The sequence below is a fragment of the Oncorhynchus gorbuscha genome, linkage group LG06 (assembly GCF_021184085.1).
Source record: "Oncorhynchus gorbuscha isolate QuinsamMale2020 ecotype Even-year linkage group LG06, OgorEven_v1.0, whole genome shotgun sequence".
Taxonomy (NCBI): domain Eukaryota; kingdom Metazoa; phylum Chordata; class Actinopteri; order Salmoniformes; family Salmonidae; genus Oncorhynchus; species Oncorhynchus gorbuscha.
Window position 1 is genome coordinate 98,794,130 of NC_060178.1, and position 8,303 is coordinate 98,802,432.

The following is an 8,303-nucleotide window of genomic DNA, read 5'->3' on the forward strand; positions in this document are numbered from 1 at the left end:
AGAGGGCAACTGTAGTTGTGCAAAGTTTCAGACTGATAACTTCAGGAATGGGTGAGCTACATAGCATTTAGCATGAAGTCACCCAGGTGTCCCACACAAGTTGCTCGAATTGGTGAAATGATATATAACTATATACAACAGTGCAAATAAATATATACAACATATCAAAAATAAATTCTAACACAAAAAAATATATAAAATGTTTTAACAAATATTTGAAAAAATATATATACAAAAAAAAACAGGGATAGACCCTTTGGAAGACCCTCAATCCTCTACACAATATTTTGCTGCTGATGCCATGTCCCATAGCAGTCTCTTTCTGCTGTAAAGCAAAGGCAAACCGAACAAGTGGTGCAGGTGATGGGGGACTTCATGTGACAAAGAACACAATGACGCCCTTTTGGCCCTGAGGCACATTCATGCCTGCAGTTATGAATTTTGGCGGATGTATCCATCCACTTGAAACAGCAGGCCATCTTCACAGATCCATCGCATGGTACCCCGCTCAGGCATGTTGTTCACCTTTGTCTTCGGAAATCCTTTGACTTTGCAGAGCCTGTCGAACCTTGCGGTGCCTCTGCTCCTGTCATTGTCCTCATCAACTTTTGGGTCACTGATGTGAAGCGCCCGTGAGATATTTAGAAACCTTGTAGAGGACATGACAGAGGGGGGGGGGGGGGGGGGCAGTTGATAGAGTGGGGATCTTTTCCAGTATTCCTTCAGGGTTTTTAACTTCACCAGTCACATGTAAATGACCAGTGAAAGGTAGCAGAAAAGGTCTGACATGGAAATGTCTTTCCTGCTGGCTTCTTAGCCCCATACGTGTTTGTATTACACACCAGGGAATCAACAACTGACAGGATGAAAAACAGTTGACAAAGTTGCATGGGGCTGTATTTTGTCCAGCTGAGGTCCTGGTGGCCTTTTTGGTCTGCTTATTGGAGCACGTGGCTCCACAGCTCATATTTCTGTGTGTTCATTATATTACAATTAAGACTGATTTGATATTTGATAGAACAGTCTGACTGAGCGGTGGTAGGCAGCAGCAGGGTTGTAAGCATTGGCATGACGTTGGCCTGGGGGGGTAGGTTTATGACAGTCATATATACCTCTTCCCCCCTTTTTCCTCTCTCTACCCTACTGAGGTTACATTTGCAAAACCCTTGGTTAACATAGAGATTCTGGGAACATCAGAAGGTGGGGAGAAATGAACTATATTCTGGTAATGCGACCAATTGAACTATTTTTTTATTTTTTTATTTCACCTTTATTTAACCAGGTAGGCAAGTTGAGAACAAGTTCTCATTTACAATTGCGACCTGGCCAAGATAAAGCAAAGCAGTTCGACAGATACAACGACACAGAGTTACACATGGAGTAAAACAAACATACAGTCAATAATAGAGTATAAGCAAGTCTATATACAATGTGAGCAAATGAGGTGAGAAGGGAGGTAAAGGCAAAAAAAGGCCATGGTGGCAAAGTAAATACAATATAGCAAGTAAAACACTGGAATGGTAGTTTTGCAATGGAAGAATGTGCAAAGTAGAAATAAAAATAATGGGTTGCAAAGGAGCAAAATAAATTAATTAATTAAATACAGTTGGGAAAGAGGTAGTTGTTTGGGCTAAATTATAGGTGGGCTATGTACAGGTGCAGTAATCTGTGAGCTGCTCTGACAGTTGGTGCTTAAAGCTAGTGAGGGAGATAAGTGTTTCCAGTTTGAGATTTTTGTAGTTCGTTCCAGTCATTGGCAGCAGGGAACTGGAAGGAGAGGCGGCCAAAGAAAGAATTGGTTTTGGGGGTGACTAGAGAGATATACCTGCTGGAGCGTGTGCTACATGTGGGAGATGCTATGGTGACCAGCGAGCTGAGATAAGGGGGGACTTTACCTAACAGAGTCTTGTAGATGACATGGAGCTAGTGGATTTGGCGACGAGTATGAAGCGAGGGCCAGCCAACGAGAGCGTACAGGTCGCAATGGTGGGTAGTATATGGGGCTTTGGTGACAAAACGGATTGCACTGTGATAGACTGCATCCAATTGGTTGAGTAGGGTATTGGAGGCTATTTTGTAAATTACATCGCCAAAGTCGAGGATTGGTAGGATGGTCAGTTTTACAAGGGTAGGTTTGACAGCATGAGTGAAGGATGCTTTGTTGCGAAATAGGAAGCAAATTCTAGATTTAACTTTGGATTGGAGATGTTTGATATGGGTCTGGAAGGAGAGTTTACAGTCTAACCAGACACCTAAGTATTTGTAGTTGTCCACGTATTCTAAGGCAGAGCCGTCCAGAGTAGTGATGTTGGACAGGCGGGTAGGTGCAGGTAGCGATCGGTTGAAGAGCATGCAATTAGTTTTACTTGTATTTAAGAGCAATTGGAGGCCACAGAAGGAGAGTTGTATGGCATTGAAGCTTGCCTGGAGGGTTGTTAACACAGTGTCCAAAGAAGGGCCAGAAGTATACAGAATGGTGTCGTCTGCGTAGAGGTGGATCAGAGACTCACCAGCAGCAAGAGCGACCTCATTGATGTATACAGAGAGTCGGTCCAAGAATTGAACCCTGTGGCACCCCCATAGAGACTGCCAGAGGTCCGGACAACAGTCACTCCAATTTGATACACTGAACTCTATCTGAGAAGTAGTTGGTGAACCAGGCGAGGCAATCATTTGAGAAACCAAGGCTGTCGAGTCTGCCGATGAAGATGTGGTGATTGACAGAGTCAAAAGCCTTTGCCAGATCAATGAATACGGCTGCACAGTAATGTTTGTTATCGATGGCGGTTAAGATATTGTTTAGGACCTTGAGCGTGGCGGAGGTGCACTCATGACCAGCTCTGAAACCAGATTGCATAGCAGAGAAGGTATGGTGAGATTCGAAATGGTCGGTAATCGGTTTGTTGATTTGGCTTTCGAAGACCTTAGAACGGCATGGTAGGATAGATATAGGTCTGTAGCAGTTTGGGTCAAGACTGTCCCCCCCTTTGAAGAGGGGGATGACCGCAGCTGCTTTCCAATCTTTGGTAATCTCAGACGACACGAAAGAGAGGTTGAACAGGCTAGTAATAGGGGTGGCAACAATTTCGGCAGATCATTTTAGAAAGAAAGGGTCCAGATTGTCTAGCCCGGCTGATTTGTAGAGGTCCAGATTTTGCAGCTCTTTCAGAACATCAGCTGAACGGATTTGGGAGAAGGAGAAATGGGGAAGGCTTGGGCGAGTTGCTGTTGGGGGTGCAGTGCTGTTGACCGGGGTAGGAGTAGCCAGGTGGAAAGCATGGCCAGCCATAGAAAAATGCTTATTGAAATTCTCAATTATGGTGGATTTATCAGCTGGGAGGAGGTGTTCTTATTCTCCATGGACTTTACAGTGTCCCAGAACTTTTTTGAGTTAGTGTTGCAGGAAGCAAATTTCTGCTTGAAAAAGTTAGCCTGAGCTTTCCTAACTGCCTGTGTATAATGGTTTCTAGCTTCCCTGAACAGCTGCATATCACGGGGGGCTGTTAGATGCTAATGCAGAACGCCATAGGATGTTTTTGTGTTGGTTAAGGGCAGTCAGGTCTGGGGAGAACCAAGGGCTATATCTGTTCCTGGTTCTAAATTTATTGAATGGGGCATGTTTATTTAAGATGGTTAGGAAGGCATTTTTTTAAATATGCAGGCATCCTCTACTGACGGGATGAGATCAATATCCTTCCAAGATACCCCAGCCAGGTCGATTAGAAAGGCTTGCTCGCTGAAGTGTTTCAGGGAGCGTTTTACAGTGATGAGTGGAGGTCGTTTGACCGCTGACCCATTACGGATGCAGGCAATGAGGCAGTGATCGCTGAGATCTTGGTTGAAGACAGCAGAGGTGTATTTAGAGGGCAAGTTGGTTAGGATGATATCTATGAGGGTGCCCGTGTTTAAGGCTTTGGGGAGGTATCTGGTAGGTTCATTGATCATTTGTGTGAGATTGAGGGCATCAAGTTTAGATTGTAGGATGGCTGGGATGTTAAGCATGTTCCAGTTTAGGTTGCCTAGCAGCACGAGCTCTGAAGATAGATGGGGGACAATCAGTTCACATATGGTGTCCAGAGCAGAGCTGGGAGCAGAGGGTGGTCTATAGCAGGCGGCAACGGTGAGAGACTTGTTTTTAGAGACGTGGATTTTACCTGGATAGTAGGACAGAACTCTGCAGGCTATCTTTGCAGTAGATTGCAACACCTCCCCCTTTGGCAGTTCTATCTTGTCTGAAAATGTTGTAGTTTGGAATTAAAATTTCAGAATTGTTGGTGGTCTTCCTAAGCCAGGATTCAGACACAGCTAGAACTTCCGGGTTGGCAGAGTGTGCTAAAGCAGTGAATAGAACAAACTTAGGGAGGAGGCTTCTAATGTTAACATGCATGAAACCAAGGCTATTACGGTTACAGAAGTCATCAAAAGAGAGCGCCTGGGGAATAGGAGTGGAGCTAGGCACTGCAGGGCCTGGATTCACCTCTACATCGCCAGAGGAACATAGGAGGAGTAGAATAAGGGTGCGGCTAAAAGCAATAAGAATTGGTCGTCTAGAACGTCTGGAACAGAGAGTAAAAGGTAAAATAGCATCAAGGTATAATGTACAGACAGTATGGTAGGATGTGTAGGATGTGAATACAGTGGAGGTAAACCTAGGTATTGAGTGATGAAGAGAGAGATAGTCTCTAGAAACATCATTGTAACCAGGAGATGTCATTGCATGTGTGGGTGGTGGAACTAATAGGTTGGATAAGGTATAGTGAGCAGGACTAGATGCTCTACAGTGAAATAAGCCAATAAACACTAACCAGAACAATGGACAAGGCATATTGACATTAAGGAGAGGCATGCTTAGTCGAGTGATCAAAAGGGTCCGGTGGGTGGAGAGGTTGGTTGGAGGTCACGGCGATTTAGACAGCTAGCCAGGCCATCGGTAGCAAGCTAGCATAGGATGGAGGTCTGTTATTAGCCACCTCTTGCGTTCCATCAGTAGATTAGTGGGGTTCCGTGTGGTAGAGGGGATTAATCCAAATCACACAACAACAACAAAAATAAAAACAATAGATATAGTTATAGAGGCCCAAGAAGAAAACATAATAATAATAATAATAAAAATAAATGTATAAATTGTCCGATTGTCTATTCAGATAGCAGCCGATAAGACAGCTAACGGTTAGCAGGCCGCAGATGGGCGTTCAGGTAACGTCACGACAGAGGAGCCAGCCGGATAACTCCTTCGGGTAGATAACGTCGGCAGTCCAGTTGTGAAGGCCCGGTGTTGCTCCGGGTAGGCAGCCAAACGGGTCCGGATAGGTGACTGCAGCCCAGGAGTGATTGATGGAACTCAGGAGTGATTGACGGAGCTGGCTAGCTCCGGAATAATTTATGCTTGCTCCGGAATCGACGAAAGCCGATCGTCACACGGATAGCAGCTAGCTAGCTGTGAGATCCAGGTATGAATGTCCAGAGAGCGATTGAAATCCAAGGACATGGAGAGAAAAATTGGTCCGGTATGTTCCATTCCGAGCCGCGCTACGCTACGCCGTACAAAACTGGCGATAGATTTTTGAGCTAAAGGATAGCTGATGACCACAAACCGTGGTTAACTGAATACTAACGATTTGCCAGTAAAGAAGCTAACTAGTTTCTGAACTAGCTTCTGATTAGCTTCTGGATTAGCTTCTGGGCTAGCTTCTGGCTAGCTCCTTGGAGTTTCTGGCTGGCTTCTTGGAGGATTACAGATTTGAGGTAAATAATACTTTTTTATAAATATAAATTGGTGAGGCGGGTTTGTCCTCGACAAGACAAGGACAAAAGACGTCTGAACTGCTATGCCATCTTGGAAAACATATGCGGTGGTACTTAATGAATATGATGTCAGTTCGGTTGTCATCTGAGACATTCTCATCAATGATAAGATGACAAACTACAGTGGAAAGTCTACACATCAGAGTTATCAGATTCACATGGAATTGTTGTTCAATTTAAATATTTGAATATGAAATTATTTGTGATGGGATGAAATGTGATTTTAGCTTCTAAAATGTGAGATTTGGGTTTTCATAAGACAGGGCTCTGCTCAATCAGTGGCCCGCCCCTGTGAAGGGACATGGGCTATAAAACTTTTCAAACACGCCCTCCTCTCCCTTCCTATATAAGCCCTTGATGACAATATAACCTCCTGTTCCAAAGATGTGAGGACGACAGTCCGATGTCAGAATGGTTCAGATAATAACTACAGAACGAAGCCAACATCAGCGAGAGCTTTGGTTGCGATTGATATGAACTTAGAACTCTTATTCACAACAGAAGTGATACCTCCTAGTTATTGAGTTAGCAACAGCAGATGCAACCGAGGGTTAGGAAGGAACAGACAGAGTATCCCGTCTATCACACAATGACGTTACTGCAACATATGCAATTGACCACCAGAGACATTCTTCAAAGGACTCGGTTGGGCAACACAGCCTTCCATCTACCACAAACCTACCGAAGCGCAGCTCAGAGTAAATTTTTATTGCATTTTCCTCTTCCAAATGGGCGGTAATTTAGAATGCATAAGATACTGTATTTACAATAGCACAGCTTCTTCCGTTTGTTCCTCAGTCTTCCCTCTCTTTCACTCAAACCCAGCCCCTTTTCTTTTGAGTAACAAGCTGTCATATCTGTTCCGCCCGCTAGGGACGTTTGCCTTTATGACGTAATGTGTAACCAAGTTATGATTTAAATATCTGTATGTGTAATTCTGTGTGATTAGTTAGGTATTTAGTAAATAAATGATTAACCTGTTACTCCTACCCCCTACTTTTTCGAATATTCTGTTAAAAATCGCGCCCTGCTGCTCATGCCAGGAATATAGTATATGCATATGATTAGTATGTGTGGATAGAAAGCACTCAGACGTTTATAAAACTGGTTAAATCACTGCTGTGACTATAACAGAACGTGCGTTTCCACGAAAAGTGCAGGAAAATCTGATCACTGAAAATGGAAATAAATATCCATGCGCCACGTCCAGGAATTGTTAAAGGTGAACCGAATGAAATGAGGCCGAGGTTGCAGTACCTACAGCTTCCACACTATGTCTAGAGTCTTGTCATTTGCTTCGGCTTTGATTCTTGGTCAAACCGAATCAAGGGAACCGATTCCCTCCGGTCTCCGACCGGATGTTTTGGTTGAGATTTCTCCTGACATTTTTTCCATACGGACACCTATAGAATTTACATCGCCTCCTGATGAATTTTATTGCTTATTAACGTGTACTAATACCTAAAGTTGCATTACAAAAGTATTTTGAAGTGTTTTGTGAAAGTTTATCGTCAACTTTTTTAATTTTAAAAAAATGACGTTACGTTATGACTACGTTATGACTAATTATTTTGTTTACGTCCCCTGCGGGTCTTTTGGGGTGTTACATGCTATCAGATAATAGCTTCTCATGCTTTCGCCGAAAAGCATTTTCAAAATCTGACTTGTTGCCTGGATTCACAACGAGTGTAGCTTTAATTCAATACCCTGCATGTGTATTTTAATGAACCTTTGAGTTTTAACTAATACTATTAGCATTTAGCGTAGCACATTTGCATTTCCAGATCTCTAGATGGGACGCCTGCGTGCCAGGTAGGAGCAAGAGGTTAAACCCAATTTTGTATTGCTGATTCAAATTGTTAGCCAGGGTTCGTGCAGATAACCAAGAATTTACAACTTTCAGATGAGACTGAATTAAGATGATTAATATTGACTGCTATTGATGTAAAATATGACTAGGTCTTTAAGAGTTTATTCGGAAAATAACAGCTCTATAAATATTATTTCGTGGTGCCCGACTCTCTAGTTAATTACATTTACATGATTAGCTCAATCGGGTAATATTAATTACGGAGAAATTATTTTATAGAATATCATGTCATATCACTTAATCCAGCATAGCCAAAGACACAACAGATTTCATTCAAACAGCACTTTACTACGTTTGCCAGCAGCTCTTAGCAATGCTTGAAGCACAGCTCTGTTTATGAATTCAAGCCTATCAACTCCCGAGATTAGGCAGGAAATACTAAAGTGCCTATAAGAACATCCAATAGTCAAAGGTATATGAAATACAAATGGTATAGAGAAATAGTCATATAATTCCTATAATAACTAGAACCTAAAACTTCTGAACTGGCAATATTGAAGACTCATGTTAAAAGGAACCACCAGCTTTCATATGTTCTCATGTTCTGAGCAAGGAACTTAAACATTAGCTTTCTTACATGGCACATATTGCACTTCTACTTTCTTCTACAACACTGTGTTTTTGCATT